Genomic DNA, 16,089 nt, shown 5'->3' with positions numbered 1-16,089 from the left:
TGTCAAAGACACTTTGTCCTTTTTTGAATGTTCATGAATATATTATCAGAAGAAGCATACTGTGTAAGGAATCTGTCTCTCCTGGAAGTTGAACTGAAGACCCTTGCATTCCAAAGCGTCGACTTTACCAATTGAATTGAAAAGAAAAATCTCCATTAGCTGTTAATTCTAGTAGCAGCAACTCTTATGAACCATTTCTAGGCCTCCAGATGAGGGAAAGGCCATTAAATACTTCCCTTACTTCCTGTAAAGTGCTTGAACTCAAGTGAACAAATGCAAAGATATTCTAGTACAATGCATAAATGGCAAGCATACCATTCCGGCCAGTGCACTTTTAAGGGTATCACATGAAGTTCAAGGAAGACTGAATCTCTCATCCGATGCCAATATGAGGAAATTGTCTTTGCTGAGACTTAAGCAACTGTTTTTTTTTATTATTTTTTATTAGGAAAAGAGTAACTTAATTTCTCCTATCCAAGGAAAAACACTTAGCTATTTTTAAGAGTCCCATCTGAGTTCCACAAGAAAATTATTTGAACTATTAAGTAGCTGTTACTCCATTGTTCAAGAGGAGAAATAGGAAAAGAATATATGATTTAAGCCTACTAGAAAAAAAAACACACACACACAACAACAGGGACATAGTTAAAAGTAGCAACACTTATATCATCCTTTCAGTTCCCAGACATGAGCTGGTAAGGCCATTAATATGACAATTTATAACAGATGGCCATTCTAGCTTGGGCATACACATACATCATCAAATTTCCCTTTGAGTTTCACCTGCTCTAATTCCCACTGAAGTCAGTGGGAGTTTCATCTGTATAAAGGAGAGCAGAAATGGACCTACAGGGTTTTTTTTCCTTTGTCTTAAGTGACATATTGTTAAATGTGGGGATTAACACAGAAAGAAAACTGTCATGGGAACGAACTGACAAAGAGTTTTGTTTTAATGCTTGTGAAATAGAAGTCTATTCGTATTTAACTTTCTGAAGGTTAAAATCAAAAAGTCCTTTAATGAAACCAAGGATGAATATATTGTCCATAGATGCTGTGTACCTACATTTCTTTCTCTGATGTCATACTCCTTGATGATCCATAAGCAGTCAGGGTCAATTACCTGTTTTGCTGTTCTTCAGCATACAAGGACAGTCAAATAGGGTATATCTGACTGGAAATCTGAGGAATTTATAATTTATGTCAGACTATTAGCAAGTCTTCTGTTCTTCCTCTTTGTTGTTTATTGTCATATTAAAAAAAAACACAAATAAACAGACAAATGAGTGTGAAAGATACACAAGCCTTTTACAGCCTGAATAATGATCTACACTTTAAGAAGACACAACTTCAGCTTTAGATTGCCCTATAGAATGCTTTTGATTTTTGACTAGCACAGAGGCACAGGAAGAACTGCATTATTTTATGCATAGTTTACTTAGCCACGTCATAAAGGCAGAAATATTCCCCAGTGCAATTTGATATATGATGATATGGGCTGTAAACCTATTCTGACTAATCATGTTTATTCTGATTGACTGAGCTAATTGAAAACCAACACAGATATTCCCCTGTAGATGCATTTTTCTCTTATTATATTTGTATGATAATAAAAAAGGGATGTTTTCAATTCTCAAAAAACAATTATCTTGGCTCTTCTTAGCCTGCCAGAACAGATTGCTTGTCTGCCTGATATTAGTCAAACAGGTAAGCAATCTGTTTTCATAGCTTGACCATAGTAAATTTAACTATTAAAGGTCTAAGTATGTTTTTGCAATGAGATGTTCAGTACACTATGCCAATATACGAATTCTGTTCCTGAATGACAATATATCTGCTTTAACACTGTTGTATGATCAGAAAAATGGTTCTTATCCTTTATCACCAGGACCACCAAGCATCTCATACATTTAGCGATCTTACCTACATTTCCTTGGCTCTCAAGCATAAGCAGAAAGGCCTGGTAAATCTCACTCATCCTTGTCTGTTATAGTGATCCTGGTGTTTGGTGGCAGCTATGCATCTACGCCAAAGAAACAAGGAAAAAGCTTGAAATAATCTTTCATGAAGAATCCAAAAAGAAAAAAAAAAAAGCAGAAATGCAGACTCAAATATTATGCTTAACTCCCTAACTTGCACAATGACTTCTTCAGAAACCTCCTGACATTTCCTTCTTATTTATGAGACACTACAGAACTGAGATTTGTTCTTTACAGGGAGAAAAAAAAAAAAAAAAAGGATGATCAGCTCTTCTTGGATTAGCTTACATGTATAATACAAAGGTGGATGAACTTCCAAGTTTCAATAGCTGAGAGAAAATAAGCAGCAAAACTTTTGGAAAGTTATCCAACATTTATCTGGACTCAGTTTAAATTTATGTTGGAAATATTTCATGAGTAGTTTTCATGAAATCTATAGTACCTTTTCTTCTTATTTTGATAAAATGTAGGATATAGAAAGATGTTTAAAATTTTACAAAAGAGCTAGTCAATGCATTAATTGCTGAAAATACAGTAGTAATGATGGAAGAAGATATAGCTCATGACATTTAAGCTAGCAAACTAATTAATGAAAATAAAACTGTTTTCTCTAAGGAGAAATTAAGACCAGGAATATCTACCGTGAAAGTCCCATATAATCCTTTGAAGGAAAGAGCCTGCATCTCTCTGTTGATAAAATTTCCTTATGATATCCCTTCAAGTACATTAAAACTCCATCATTCCCAGTGGGCCAGACCAACCAGAGCCAAAAGAACAAATAAAAGCATAGGAAAGGTGTTCCTGAGATCAACAATTACTTTATAGTCTCACAGCATTACTGATTCATCAAATCTTTCCTAGTTTCAGTTCAGCTGAACCCTTGAATTTTCTTTTACGTTTTGAGTTGGTTCCAGTCAAGTACAGTAAAAGTAAAACTCTAGATTATGCCAGTGAATTTATGAGATTTCACTTAGCTCCACATATTTTTCAAATATTGCCACAATAAATATTTTTATGAAGTCTAAGAACAAACATGGATGTTTGTACTAACCAAGGAAGACAAATGTACACCTCTCAAACATTGTTCTGAATTGTAAGGAAAGATAATACAATTAATTTCCATATTATATCCTAGATTATAATCTCATGTCTCAAGTTTTGCAAGGTTTCTTTGCAAAAGATTGCCACAAATCTAAGTACGTGTGAGAATTCACACCAGGAGTGTTCATGAACCTATCTTGAAAGCTTTTGGGGAGTTTGGGAATCATTCAGACATGGACCAGGAAAAATGTTCTGTGGCATAAAAGACCAGTAAAAACAGGGAGAGCATTAACAGTAGGAAATAGCATGGCTTTTATTAATAGATCATGAGTTATCCCATTTCACAAAAACAAAGAAATAGAACTCAAAGAATAATCTGGGATGAAGTTATCCCAGTCAAACCTTCGGTATGTACTGTTCAGCTTCAAAAAATATCATGATTGACAGTACCCTACTGTTTTCAATCCCTAGAAAAGTTTGTCTTTACCTATATGTATCACAGGGAGATTTGAACCAAATAGTGGGATATTTTGAACACTAAAGAGAAAACAATTTCTATTGTTTGATGGAAAAGGTGATTTTAAAGGATACCCAGTGACTCTTCCTATTACTTCACTGCACGCATATCTAAAACACGATTGATTCCAACATTTCCCTTTTCAACCAGTTATTGGTGGCAGAATTCTATGAATAAAAATCAGAAGCTATTGTTGGTAGGCACATCACAATACATTATAAATGGGTATGAGTTCAGTCCATGAAATAGTTTATTGGCTTCTTTCCTTGTGATTATAAGATAATGAGCAAATGTTCTTTCATCATAAACCATATTATTTTGTACTGGCTTGCTAAATAGAAGCTGCATTTGATCATGACCACCAACAATACCATTAGCTGTCATGTTGTATTAGTTATAACGAGGAGCTGTATTCAAGCATGCTCTACAGTTCTAGAGAATTTTGTCCTGACTGGAAGGATACATTGTGCAACAAACTTTTTTTTTTTCCTTTTATCTGTTGATGTGCTCGTGTTGGTGATTTGGTCTAAAATGTGTAGATTCCATTGTTTTTCTCATCTGTAATGTAGTTATAAGGACAAAGCTAGTCACCTCAGAAGATTAATCTGTCTTCCACCATTCTTTATGTATTTCCTGCATCTTCTCTCATGTGCAGTCTTTCCAAAGATTAAAGAGCTGCCTAAGTCAGCTCCGTCTATTTCCTCTATATTACCACAGTATCACTGTTTCTTTTCTCATAAAAGAAATAATCTCTTGGGAAGATATTTTACTTGATTTGACCAAACTGTAGAAAATGTAAGGAAAACGTGTGTCTGTGTAACTTGGATACCGTCAACACAGACTGATAGATAATATGCAGAATTTCCAGACAGAAATCAGTTGGTTGTGCAAACTTTTGGCTTGTCTGACACTTTCATATGTATCGTGTAGTTATCAGCTCAAATTTGACATGGTTAAATTTTAAATATCCTTCCTTTCCTCCTCCCAAGAGATCTTCATTTCTTCATTTCTTGATCATGATGGACAAAGCCATCCTCCTGCCTGCAACCTCAGTTTAAATTCCATTCAGGTGTCGTTAAAGGTCTTCCCATCCAGATTATGTTTAAGTATTATATGTCTTTGTGCAGTGTAAACTAAAAGTTGTTTCTCCTGACCCGCAGGTTAAGTCTGTTGTCCAGGCTTTCTTCTCCTCACATCTCAATTACTTCAAAATACGCTGTATTAAAAAGCAACCTTATCCAAGGCTTACAAAATGCCACTGAAAGGATTCCATCTTTTTGACTTTGTTACTTACTTCCCTGCATCTGCCTGCTGACTCCGTCTTTTCATTTTAATCAAGAAATGTGCTTTTCTCCACTTTTCAGAACATTACTGATCTATCTTATCATTCTACCAAGAGCTGATTCCAGATTCAAGTTTCTTTGATTCAGATTTTTATCTCTGAATTTTAAATCTTTAATACATTCTAAAAAAATATGCTCCATGACTTCTTCTGTGATATTCTCCATGCTTGAGAGACTCTTTATACACTTAGCTGCCAAACAACACCATTATACTCCTTCATCTGCCTCACAATAGCTTGGCTATTTCTATCATATTTTCTGTTTCCTTATAAATTCCTCACCTATTTGAATGTATCTATTTTCTCTTGTTCTACTCTCTGATGGAGCAGCTGATTGGAATAAATTCTTACCTGGAGTACAAAACTCCTTTTTGCTCTCTAAATATGCACATTGCCTACTACAATAGGATCCTAGGCCTTAGATTGGGTTTGAAACACTGCTGGACAGAGCAAGATTAACAAGGTGATGACTGGGTCATGAAAACTGCATTGTTTCCACTGTCCATACAGAAAATCACTGAGGGATTAGTGACCTAAACACTCCAGATTTTGAATCACTGAAACCAGATAGAAGTACACTGTGATGCTAAGGGAGGCTCACCAAACAGCTAACATGCAAAGTACATCAACAGAAACATTTTCCTTTTTGGCAAAGGGTATGAAACTCTGGTAATATGGACCATCATTTTAACAGAAGAAGTATTTTTCACTTCTCTGTAGGACTTCTTAAGAAATATATTTGCTTATTATAAAGCTAAAGATTCAGATATCCTTTCTGTGACCTTCAAAGAAGACATCTAACTATCCTCTTGCACACGATCCACTGAGATGAATTTTCAAAATCCTCTGAATGTCAAAAATATTTCAGGTTCTTTTTTTCAGGCAAAGAGGCTGTGACAGAAGGTAAAAAGCAGCACCCTAGGAAGGCAATTCAGTTATGTGCAAAGAACCACTTTATCTTTCTGAAAAAGCAGGTAAGGTTCCTAGCAGGAGAGGACCACATACTCAACCAGCCTTATGGGCACATGCAACATCTCATACCACCAGAAAACGTCTTGATGAACTGGAATATGCTGTTCTGGTAATTATAACAAATTTTAATTAAAATACATTCCTTCATATATAAACCATCTGATGTGAATCCCCTGGAATGGTTCTGTCATTTTTTCCAATCTATTTAGGTTCCAGTATTTCAAATTTAAAGTATAGTTAATTATAGACAGAATATAAATATGCAGGAATGGTGAGTTGATTCTGATCACATCAGCTCTCACACAGAATCCTGTAAGATCCTCCTTCAAAACTTTCCAAAGCATGAAGTCTGATATATTCTCATATCTTTACGTGAAAATCTCTAGGGTTCAGAACTGTGTCTACTGTTTTACTTTGGTAAGTTTTTTGTCTGAACTTGTCAGCACACCACCTGCCGATCCATTAGTGACTTCCTGAGATACACCTCTTTCTCCTTCCTAATTTAGATCATATACCTTACCTTGTACACACAACTAAGATATCCAGGCTGTCAGAGGAAAACTTTCTTGACAACACAGTAATACTTTTATGGAGAACTTCTGAAGACAAGCATATACATTTCCATACCTTGGAAATCTCTGAAGTTTACAAGGCTGGTTCAATGTTGATTTTGTTATGCTGGCAGGAGTCAATTTTTCCTGAATATCTTAATGCCATATGGAAAAGAAGTAGAGGCCATTTAAAAGGCTGTTACACACACACAGGTATTGGTCAGGTGGCCTTAATACAAACTGTACAAACCAAAGTAGATAATTACTGTTTAAAATTAATAATAAATACTGTTTAAAAATATATTCAAATTGTTTGGGGGGGGAAGGGGGAAAATAGCATAGAAAAGCCCTCTCCCCAATGTCTTAATACCATTTCATGTTTCACTGATATTGGTAGTGCACATTTATGACCATGTGAATGAACATATTTTGTATTTTCTCCTGCATCCCTTCCTTCCCTCTTACATACAAGAAAAAGAAAAACCAAACTTGTTCCATGAACGCTTCCATGATTTCCAGTTTCTTCCTTTCCAATGGAGGTTGTCTCAAATCAAACAAACAGCAAAACTGTTGGCTTTTCTCCAGAAAATCCTTTTTTTTCTATTCAGTTACCTATTTTCACAAAGTTTGTGGAGTCTCGCTATCTTTGAGATATCTACCTATCAAAGTCAATTAAAACTGACCAATAATTTCAAAAGCTACTGCTGAAAAAAAGACTCATGTATACTTCCACATGCACGTGCACATGAACACAGACTCACAATAAGGTCACAGTAACCATATTTATTTAGGAAAACAGACAAACCCAGAAATTTCTAAAATATACAATTAAATAATTACATATTGTAAAAGGTTTTTACACCAGTTATATCTGATCGCCAGAAAATTTGTCATGTAAGTAAGGTAGAGAGCACAGAAAAGTGAGCAAAACATCTATCAATGCAAGGCTTAATAGAAAAGAAGAAAATAAAAATAGATTCAATTAAATGCCACAGTGGCAATAGAATGCTTACCTCATATGCAAAAGCATAATTAAGTGTAGAGGCAAAGTCTAGTTTCATAAATAGCTATCCATAATCATATACAATTGGCATGTCATTATTCCTATTACAAAAAGAACAAACAAGAACAGAAAGCAATATTAGTCTTATAGAACTGAGTTCCTAATTAAGTCCTCATCCAAATAACTAAGCTTCTCAGTCTCTTCTTCCTATTTCATTTCACAAGGATGGATTATTAAAACTATCCGACAACATCATATGCAAAACATTTGTCTCCTGCCTATTCTCCATAAGAACAATGTGAAGCTTAGCAAGGAATAGGCTGGTTACAACACATCAGATCCTAGTTCAGAAAGTCATCTGAATAGTGTAAGGAGTATCAAGAAAAATAATGCATTCTTTTGTTCTTAAAAAAAAATATATTTTTTTTCTACATGTCAGAAATAAAAAAATCCTTATTTTTCATTGATCTGAAACATATGACCAGAGAGTGACAGCAAGAGTATCTACTAATAGTGGAATGATCTGGAATATTCTTGATGGACGAAATATAAAGAGAAAGCAAAAAGTTTCCCTCTCTTGTTAAAGGACGATCAATATTTTTTTCCCAAGACTCCAAAGAAATTGGGAGATTTTCTCACTGATGCTTTTCAGCTGTTTTTTCAATTTTTTTTTACCTCCTTCAAGGTAAGAAGGTACACTACACACCTCGCTACAATCCAACTGTCATTTGAGCTTGTGTTTATGTACTCAAACCTGCATAAAATAGTTGTATTAGAGATGGGCAACAGCATATAAAATGGAAGTGCAGAGACCAGGATGGTTGTGAAATCTTGCAGAGTTAATGCCGGCTTGAAAATCATCCCAAAGCTGAACGATATGGTGCTGCAGCGTACCTCGTCATCACACTAAGGTGTCTATAAAATCAAATACTGAGGATGCAGTGTATCCATGACATCGATGTGTATTTTTGGTAACTTTATCTGCTTTTAGTTATGTAGTTTGGAAGCCTGGGTTATGGGGACTTTTATACCTGTGTTTTGAGATTGAGTCCATATCTGGTTATTTCTTGGTCCACTCTGTCCATTTAACAATCTCTCTCTTTTCATTTCCTTACTTAACACAGACAGACTCTGTTACCAGAAATCTCAGGATAGACATTACAGCTTCTATACATGTGCATTACTCTCCAAACCCTCAAATACTCTTCAGGTAAGGGTTTAAACAAGTGGACAGGGGTGGATTAGGGATATCAACCTGCCTGTTACGTGTTTGCACATGCAGAAGACTCCAGTTTCCAACACCATCAGTCCCTGATTCTCATAAATTCTAAACCTTGACTAGAAACAGTCTAATGGTTGAGAAATGCGTAATGCCTTTTCTATTTCAACACACAAGAGGGCTTTAGAGTTATGGCCTCTAGCAAATGAGAGTGTATTATGGAGAAATGCAGAAAAGGAGCTGGGGGTGGGATTTAGAGAGCAATGACCAGTGAACGATGCATCCGTGCCACCTACTTTAACCTGGGACATTAGATGCAGCTACAAAGAGGTCTGAACAGACAGTTGGGGAACTGTAATGCTCTGTGACAGGCTGCCTTTTCCCTCACATTTCTGCTTTAGGAATTAGTGAATTTGGCTCATTGGAATTACACCTGTAATGGACTAAAGTAACCCAGTGGTAAATTGGGCCACCTATACACAATTATATGAGCACTAAGCCAAATCCATCACTGTGGCCCACCTGCTTTGCACATTAGTAATGCAAAGCAGGCTAGTGTCTGGCCTTCCAGCCAGCTAAGCTAGTTTTACAGCATATTTCATCACTGGAGTACTTCACAGCAAAAAGAACATATCAGTGATTACAGTGTATTGCATAGCAAGCCAACTGAGTATAGTGTGGAAATAATTTCTAGAATGTGGTTCAGGAAAATTAGAAAAGAAAACAAAATAACTTCTAATGTTAATTAATATGTATGTCTTAAACATCTAAATATAATTTTTCATTATCATCCAAAAAAGGAATTTACTGCCTGTTCAGTCTACCAGACATTTTTCTCCAAATCTGTAATTTCCCTAGCTATCTATAGTATATATAACTATTGCTTGTAGCTTGCTTACAGGTGTATTCTTTGTAACCTCTAAATCAAAGAAATAACAAAGTGAAATGATCCACTCTGAGCATCTGTTACTATTGTTTTTTTTAAAAAAAGCGAATGAGGTTCCACCCCTTCACTTCATTTACTTCTTAAAATATTCCAGAATTAAATAATTTTTTTTATTATTTTATTTTTCTGGAAATAGTTTATGGTAAACAAAACAAGAATGTATTTATTTTCATCTCTCCTCATGTCAAGGGACATGATGATGCATTGCTTTAGAGATGCATCTGTCATATTGAACTACATAAAGTGACATGATACAATGTGACATGTTGATGAACAGTGTGACACAAGGTACATATTTCAATATATCATTCAAGACTGGGAATAATAAGAACGGAAGTCCCAGATTTAAAAGGAATAGAGACCTTTAGATTCTAGTTTTACTGCTTCTTTCCAGAAACTCTAGAGATTGCCTGAGAAAATGTCCCTTAATAGTAACACTCCATTTGCTAATGTCTTGTTAATCACATAGGAAACATAATTGTTTTCTTAGTATGAGTTATTAGGTCAGCTACCAAAATACTGACCATACCTGGTAGGTAGGAAAGGTTTTTTCAAAGGTTATTTAATTTTGTTCTGGCTCTGTGTGGCATCTAGTTGTGACTAACGTAGGCAGAAAGAAAAGGTAAATTTATCTCTAGAGAAAACTACAAAGAATTTTTAGCTGACAGCTGTTGATTAAGAGAATGTATTTTAGTACAGTTATTGCATTGTGCTATTACTGGACTGTGTTATACTTATCATATATGTGGGAGTTTGGATGCAGAAGGAGCACAATACTGTTTCCTTAGGTAAAAAGGTTTATTCTGCTAAATTAGTTGAACTGTTCTCATTGGTTCTATACAAGGTGAAAGTATACTAGGAGTGAAAAGATTTGTTGTACAATACAACTTTGAGAAGCAAAGTCCCTTCCATGTTTATTTATTTATTTAATAGGTTTCATAGTTAAATAATACCGTTACAGGATAGAAATTATAAAATACCATGGGATATGGCTGCAAGATTCAAAAAGAATTTGAAAAACAGAAAAAGCCAGAAAAATAAAGGAATTTTGTCTTAAAAAATTGTAGGAACTGCAAATGAAAAGATTCTTGTCTCCATGCTGATGGGATTTTAAAGGGAAGAAAAAGAACAGGGGATAATCTCTAGAATAGCTCTATATGCTTATGTTGTATGTTTGGCCCTGCATCTGAATCCAGGGGTTGTTCCTTCTTTCACTTGTCAGTCCCCAGGGAGTGAAAAAGAACCAGCCTTCCTGGATAAGCTTGAAGCGTCTCTCCTATACACAGTGTGCTAATGAGGGTTGAAGAAAATCAAGTCACTCAGAGATGGTATTACTGCAATCTGCTGGCTTGAGACTACTCCCTGCACCAAGGCCAAATACAATGTTGATGCAGCCCCAGAGAAACCTCACCATTTACCTTCATTGGTTTAAAACTGAATTTTCTTCAATAACAGGTTCAGATTAATATAGCTTAGGCTTACTAAAAAGAAAAGAGATCACACAGAAAGTTTTAAGATCATTATAATGAGTGCAAGCATTATGCTTTCATGATACCCTACTGAAGATACGGAACAGGTTTCATTCATTGTAAACCACTGATGCACAGTGTTTAGGAACAACAAATAGAAAAGAAATAACTTACAGCTTTATTTGCTTTTTCCCTTCTCCATCATCTCTAACTATCAGCTTTGTAGCCTCTGGTACTGGCAAGATGCTTTGAACTGCATTCTCAAAGCCAACTACTGGAAAAAAAACCCGAGTACATGATTCTCCTTTTCCGTTAAAATTCACTCCATGGGGGTGAAATCCCAGCCCTATGGAAGTTATTGGCAAAACTTTTACTGACTACACTGAGGCCAAGATTTTATTCTTGGTTTAAAAAATATGTCAGGATTTGCTTCAGACTGCTGCACTGATTTCTTTTTACAGCCCTAAATATTCACTCCATTCACTAAAACCTGCCTCCCCTCAGTCCCTTATTATGTGAGATACCATTGTAAGGTACCACTATACCATCATATATATAAATTCTGTTTTCCAGTTCCTAAATGCATAGGGTTGATTTAAATGCAGGTGATACAAGTCAGTACAGAATTTGACTCATTCTAAAAATGGGCCTGAAATCAGTGAACAGCATGTGGAATGGTGCTGGCTTTGAAGAATAGATTGTTTTCAATAATTATGGTGCCTATGATAAGTACTTTGACTTTTACAGTTCCCTGTAATTTACATGATTTATATGTATAGAAGGGGGAGGAAGGAAACAAGAGCTTCAGCCTATTTGCAAAGGGGGGAAAAAAGGGGAAAAAAAAAACCCGAGTGGAACCAAAGTTTCATTTCTCAAAAGAGCAACTAGATAGACTGTGTTTTAGAGCCATCAATACTATCAGCATTTAAAAGACAACAAGAGGGTGAGAATAAAAATAATGTGATAAAGCAATTCACAACTAATATCAGGAAAAATGAAATTTCAACATTGCTGTCACTCTGCTGACTGAGTTGATGAGCTGAGCTGAGGTAGGGCTTTTTAAAGCTGTGATTGGCCTGCCAGCATGGATTTGTGTTGTCATGCTGAGGGCCCCTCTAATAGCCCAGAGGTAGCAGGTGACTGCTGACTTACAGAGGCTTGCATCTATTTTATTATTTGTTGGCTCTTTTATCCCTGACAGATTCAAACACAAATAAATTCAATCAAGAACCTCTACCTTTCTATGATTCCATTTGGTATTTGAAGCTAGCTGCAGCAGGTTTCTGAAATAGCATGACAACAGCCCCAGTGACTCGACTAGAAGTAAACAAGATGCTTAGTTGCAATGGCTGGGTGTCTGAAGCAAAGAAGAAATGAAATCCAAGTTTCTCATGGAGCTCACTCTGCGAACAAATAGTACGCTTTAAGACAGAGACTTCAGCTAAAAGTCAAACAGCGAAAAATACAACAAAGTATTGTTTTGAATAAGAAATGAACCAAGGTGTTTTGAAAAGTGTACTCAAAACCATGAAGTGCAGAGAGCAAGAATATAATGACTTGGTACAAATTAGTCATGCTTTAAGTGTGTTCCTGAATTTCTGTGTTCCTCACCATGCACAGACTAAAAGTGGCTTTAAATAACTAGAACAATACTAAGAGATCACCAGCCAAATCAGTGGTGAAAAGTAGATATCCACAAATATACTGTGCTATCAATGATCCAAAGGAGCTGAATGTTATCATTTGCTAATTCTCAGTCGATCTTTGAATGTTGATGCCTCAGTCACCCAGAGCTTTCCCCTTTTTTTCTTCCAGGGTCTCTCTGATCTTGCTCTTTTGGTGAGTGCCACACTTGTCTGAGGCCCAGGTTACTCTGTTACAGAAATTGAGACCTGCTGAAAACTAAAGTTGCTTTAAAAGTTGAGCACTGAGGCTGTTTGCTCTCAGGATACTTTAATTGCCACCAGCAGCTCATTGTCATGAAGTGCCTCCAGAATAGGTTCAATGCAAATGTGAGATTTGCCCATGCATGGTATAACTTGTGCTCTGTGGAGGTAAATGCCCTTCATTATGAGGAAAATATCAACTAGTAAATACAGCTACGCATATCTGTAAGTTTTTTTCTACTTGTCCTCTTCACAGAGGGTTTTGAGAAATCTGTTTCTAACAGTAGTTTTTCAATCAAAGTAAAGTTCTCCCCCTCTTCCCATTTATGTTTCACTTGAGTTATAGGGTAACGTATACTTAAAGCAGACATGCATCTCTCAGGAAGCATCTGCTTGATCTAAGTGAAGCACTCACTCTTTTGCCATTTGTCTGGGCTGAGAAGCTTTTAAGACGTTTTCATGTTTCAGAAAGGGACTGTTTGGATGAAATGACCTTGTTACTTTTTATCCAGAAAGCTGTATTCCAAATTCCTATTCAGTTATTTGATCTTATTGATGAATTGCTCTTCTCTTCCTTGAAATGAAAGTAGCAAATAGGTGGTACAAACCTTGAGACAGAACATGGGCACTTGGCCATGCTTCCTCTGGCCCTCCCTGGTCTTCCCTTTACTCCCTTCTCCCTCTGCAAAGAGTAGGAGTGATATTAGGACATTTGGAGTGTTTCACTATGTTCTCCAACTGCAGCAAATCTTTGCATTCCTCTCAAAGACAAGCTCAGCAAATCAGGAGAGATGGAAGCAGTGCAAACTAGCAGGAGGAAAAGTATGAGTCAAAAGACAAAAACATTGAGATGTGCTAGGTCAGCCAAAACACAAAAACGGGAAGTGAAAATTTTCCTGTTCAGTGATCCAGCCACTGGGATTCAACTGCAAAAGTCCCAACAGTTGTTTATCTTTCTCATGAGTTTCCTAATACAAAAGGACATAATGCCTTAAAATTTTGCTGCAACTTTCTTCTATTTCTTATCTATTTCAGTGCATCCACCATTGTTTATGTCTGCTGTAATCAAAACACTTGTAAGTCTGAGTACCTTGCATCTTTTGCCATATTATTTTTCTATATATATTTTCCCTGATTTACGATGAAGGCTGCCAAGTTTTGTCTGCCTACAGAGATTCACACTGTGATGTCCCTGCATTCAGCTCATGAGTCAGCACTTCTCCATGCCACCAGACCTTGCTGTATAAAAAATAAACATTCATATAATTCTGAATTAAACAGTAGAAACTCCTGGACAAATATTTTATGTCCTGAAAATTACACACTTTAATTCCATTTTTCTATGGTTGTGCCTAGTGGTGTGTGTGTGCATGTGTGTGTGTGCACGCACGTGCAATTGTTTACTGGTACTGGAACTTTTTGTCTTAAATAGAAGATAAAGAAAATGAAAATGATAAAAGTATGGGTTAATGCATGCTGTGATAAGATAACTTCTGTTTAGCCTTTCCTACAGTAAGATAAAAAGGACATATAATGACATTGAATCATGTCAAATTCAAAATTAAAATTCAAAATTAATTAATGAAATTTGTTTCCAAATAGCATCAGTTTAGTCTGTTGAGTATATTAACACATTATAAGGTAGAGGATAAGATCATAAAAAGATCATAAAAGGATTTGAAAAGAGAAAATGAAATTATATATAAAAATACACATTTTAACCTTTTACATAGAGATCTTTGTATTCACATGATAACAATAAATTTCAAATCAATAATAAATATTTTGTGAAAGTGTGCAAACTCTGACAACCAAAGCACAATCCAATAGCTGAAGAGCAGGTTGTCACCTAACTGGTCCCTGTTCAGGTCTGGTTTTGTTCATTTTTTGTGTTAGTCCTGCAAAATAGCAGGCACTACCAGAGAAAGGCTCCAAAAGACTCACCTGTGGTCTGAGTGATAATTTGTATTCACAAGTAAATGCAAGCATATAGTGGCACAAATACTTAAGTTCAGCCAATTTAAACTCAGTTTAGGATCCAGGGGCAGGTTATAGAGTAGAGGCTAAGCAGGTTTATGCTGTTCTTTTTCATAGATAATTTCAGCACTGACAGAGGGCTAGGAGCAGCTGGGAACCACTGCTTGTACTCTATGTGTTTCTTCCTTCAAATCTAAATATGCTGTAAGCAGGGAGGAACAGGAATGGGTGGTGAAGGGGCAAATATCTGGATTTTGTGCCACTTCTAGACTGGTATTCATTGGAGGAAATTCCTTTTCCTATTAGCTGTTTTTTGACTTGTTTCTCCAAAACTAAAAAACAAAAGAGATATATAAAATTAGCAATTCATTGCTCCCAGGCAGGCACACATCATCAAAAATGACCAACTGGGAAATACAGGAGGAAATGGGATTTCATTGGTTAAAAGAAGGAAGAATCAGAATTGACATGATAAAGCCTTCAAGTTTATTAAAGACTGCTTTGAAGAAGCAAATAGTCTGTTCTACTGGTTCACAATGGGCAAAATAAGAAGTAAAAAGATTAAATTTCAGAAAGAAAGATCTACTTCAGACAACAGTAGAAAACAAAAGAGATTAAGAGATTATTGTTACAGAATAACTTGAGAAGTTTTTGAGATCTTTCAGAACAAATAAGACAAAACACATCAGTCTAGGAAAGGATAAGCTAATTTGTAGTGGTCCTTGTAAACATAATCGTGCTATAATCTTGATGGTTCTGTTTAGAGTCTTCTAACATTTCCAGGTGCTTTGTGTCTACACATTTAGCTATAGAATGCTGCCTAAGAGCAAAGGAAAGTGGACGTTGATAATTAAGTAATTGCATGATTGAAGTGACTGAGGTTCAGTTCCTAGACTTAGGTAACTTTGGTTCATTGGCTCAGCTTTGAACCTCAGATTCATGTCTACAGAAAGGAGATGATGCATCCATATCTCGCAAAAGTAGAATGAACATAAAATTTGTCCAGCAATGTGTGAGTTAGCTAGATGTTAACATAATGAATGTCTTGGAAGGCCTAGGAATCAAGTGTTTAGTCACTGAGTCACAGTGAGTCATATCCTTGACTTCCATAGCACTGTTTATCCCAAGTAAGAATATAACCCAGTTGATTTGTTAATGTTTCTATGCATATCTTGGCAAATTATATTTGT

This window comes from Apteryx mantelli, chromosome 3 (assembly GCF_036417845.1).
Source record: "Apteryx mantelli isolate bAptMan1 chromosome 3, bAptMan1.hap1, whole genome shotgun sequence".
In the NCBI taxonomy this organism is placed as follows: Eukaryota; Metazoa; Chordata; class Aves; order Apterygiformes; family Apterygidae; genus Apteryx; species Apteryx mantelli.
Note: the sequence above shows the minus strand (reverse complement) of the source record.